Here is a 3,034-nt window from a genome sequence, read left to right as displayed (position 1 = left end):
CACCCCCCACCCCCAGGTCCGTTTTAACTGAAGGTTCAGCCACTGCCCGGCCCTGTGAGTTTTTCAGAGCCGTGAGTTTTTCAGAGCCGTGCCTCCCCGCCTGCTGCTGGCGGTCACGGTGCCCAGGAAAGGTGCCAGCAGGAGCGGTGGCAACCTGGCTGCACTCAGCCGCAGGCGCGCAGGGGCACGTGGGCCGTGCGCCTCTGCACCCCACTGCCCGCCCGGCGGGTGAGGGCACGGGCCCATGAACGGACGGCTTGTCATCTTTGACAACATCCCCAGCCCTGGGGATGCACCCCGGGGACCAAAGCGGCTTCCCCAGAGGCACCCAGGTGCCTGGGGATGGCGGGGGGGTCGTGCCTCCCCTCAGCAGTCGCTCAGGGGAGGGCCCAGCCCTGGTGCTGCTAGCGGGACCGCTTTCCCCACCTGCGGTTTGGAGGTTTCGGGGAGAAGTGGAGGGTGGCAGCAGCTCCCGACAGCTGGTGCCGTGGTTGCGGTGTGCGTCTGCCTGTCCCTCCGGCCACGGGGTGGTGATGGGCAGGACAGTCGCTCCCGCTCCCATACCTCCGGCCGAGCGATGACTTGGGATATTTCCGAGTGGAGGATGTGGATGCAGGCACAGCTCGGAGCTGCGAGCGGCGGGCGGCTGCTGCTGTCTTTAACCCTGCCCTCTCTTTGCTTGAATGGAGATTTAATTATCGCAAACAGCCAGAGGAATCCGTGTGCTGGGGCCTGCTGGGGGCCGCGAGCAAACACTGCTCACGGCAGGGGGGGTGCGGTGGCCGGGCAGCACCTTACACTATCCAGGGCTGGTCCTCACGGGAGTAAACTAGCGGGGAGGTCGAGGCCAGGCACGGAGAAATGATGTTTTCTGAACCCCTTGCAGCTAATTTGTCTTAGTGTGGCTGTTATTTCGTTAACTGCTCACAACCAACCATCCGGAGCCCAGACGTAACCCATTACTCACGTCCTGATCTCGATGCACGCCGTTCCTTTGGCACAGGGCTTTGGGGGTGGAAGTCCCCATGCGGGGTCCCCTCCTTGCAGAGCCCAGCGTGGCTGGCGCTGTCTGCCGAGAGCAGCCCACCTACGAGGCTGTGCTGGATGAGTTTTGCTGCCTTATCAGATGGGACACAATGAGAACATTTTGTTTTTACTGTTGGAGGAAGAAGATAGTATTAATTCTAATTAGCAATGGGAGTGCTGGCAGTTATTTTAGCCAGAGGAAAATGCTGGAAGAGATGTTCAAACTCCACATGACTCCTTTTTGCAGCGCGTGATTCCTCTGCCTTCTCGAGTGGCTGTGCAAAGCAGCTGGTGGTAGCGGCGGGCATGTGGGTCGGGGTCTGCCTCTTGCTCTCCTCTCCATTTGCCAGCTCTTGGCACCTCTCGGCAGCAGTTAGGGAAATGGTTCCCATCCCTAAGTTACGTCGGGAAAGTCCTGCATAGGCTTTCAGCTCGGAAAAGCTAGTGGCTAAGAGTAAGGAAAGCTGGATCCATGTGCCCACCCGTGCTCTGCAGACCGCTAGCAAGTTTTCCCTGGATTAATCATTTGCAAATCCTAAACTTAAAGTGCTCTGGAAATGTTTTCTGACAAGTGAGTCTCATAGTGCCCTGAGGCGGCAGCAGCGCCAGACCCATGTTAGAGACTGGGACATCGCAGCGTAATGAAGTAGCGGTTGTGTCAAAACGTGCAAAAGGGAGAAGTTGTGGCGAACACGATCTCTGTTCACGTGCGTGGTGCTTTTTAACATTGAGATTTCATCTTTAGTAGTTTTCTGTGATAAGGAAACACTATAAAGAGCGAGCCTTGGTCTGAGCAGGCAAAAGTCTGTTTTTCATACCTCCCCACTGCAATTTAGCAGCGGGATGAAGGCAAGATGCGCAATTTAACCTCTCCAAGTTCCTGTCATTGTTTTTGTTCTTTTTATCCTTACGATTCGCAAACTGCAATGGGATTAGCCTTGAAGAGTAAAGTGTATTTCATCTTGCCCAGTGAAAAAAGTTGCTAAAAGCTTTGGGGATACAGATTTCAGTGTCAGGTGGAGGCGGAGTACTTGCATGTAAAGGCTCAGGAAAGGGATCGCTCTTCTCCCCTCCTCCAGGTTTGTAGATAATTGGAGGCAGGATGGCACCGAGAAATAGTAGGTGCTTTAAAGAGCGTTTTGTGGAGCTGCAGGATGGAAAAGAATGTTCTCATTTACAATGTTTTGATGTGGGAAAAACATCTAGAAAAGAAGGAGGAGAAAACCACAACCCATTTTGGCAGTGCTCTGTACAGACGGACAGATTTGGGCAAAGATCACCTGTAAGAAGTGACACGGTTCTGACCCCGTGGTTCTTGGGGCTGGAGGAGCCTGTGGAGTCCAGTGCCCTGGGTGGGATTTGTGTGGTATACGTGGCAGCCCAGGAGAAACCAGCCCCTGGGCAGCATTTCTGCCTTCCTCCCCCCTGCTCCGGCAGGGTGGCACTGCCCAGGGAGTGCAGCACCTCCCTGTGCCCCTCGCGCCCCTCGCTGAGGAGCCAGAGCACCTCCGGCCACGCAGAGCCTCATTGCTGGCCCACAGAGCCATTATGCCTTCTCAGTGCGCAGCAGATTTGGGGGGAGCAGGGCTGTGGGGGGCCTAGGGGCACCCCAAGCTCACCTGTAGGGCAGCCCCCGGCCTTGTGGGCGATTTGGGATGGGGATGGGAAGGGATGGGGATGGGGATGCGATGGGGATGGAAATGGGATGGGGATGGGGATGGGATGGGGATGGAAATGGGATGGGGATGGAAATGAGATGGGATGGGGATGGAAATGGGGATGTGGATGGGATGTGGATGGAAATGGGATGGGGATGGGGATGGAAACGGGATGGAGATGGAAATGGGGATGGAAATGGGATGGGGATGGGGATGGAAATGGGATGGAGATGGAAATGGGGATGGAAATGGGATGGGGATGGGGATGGAAATGGGATGGAGATGGAAATGGGGATGGAAATGGGATGGGGATGGGGATGGAAATGGGATGGGGATGGAAATGGGGATGG

This window comes from Pygoscelis adeliae, unplaced genomic scaffold (assembly GCF_000699105.1).
Source record: "Pygoscelis adeliae isolate BGI_AS28 unplaced genomic scaffold, ASM69910v1 Scaffold131, whole genome shotgun sequence".
NCBI lineage: Eukaryota > Metazoa > Chordata > Aves > Sphenisciformes > Spheniscidae > Pygoscelis > Pygoscelis adeliae.
Note: the sequence above shows the minus strand (reverse complement) of the source record.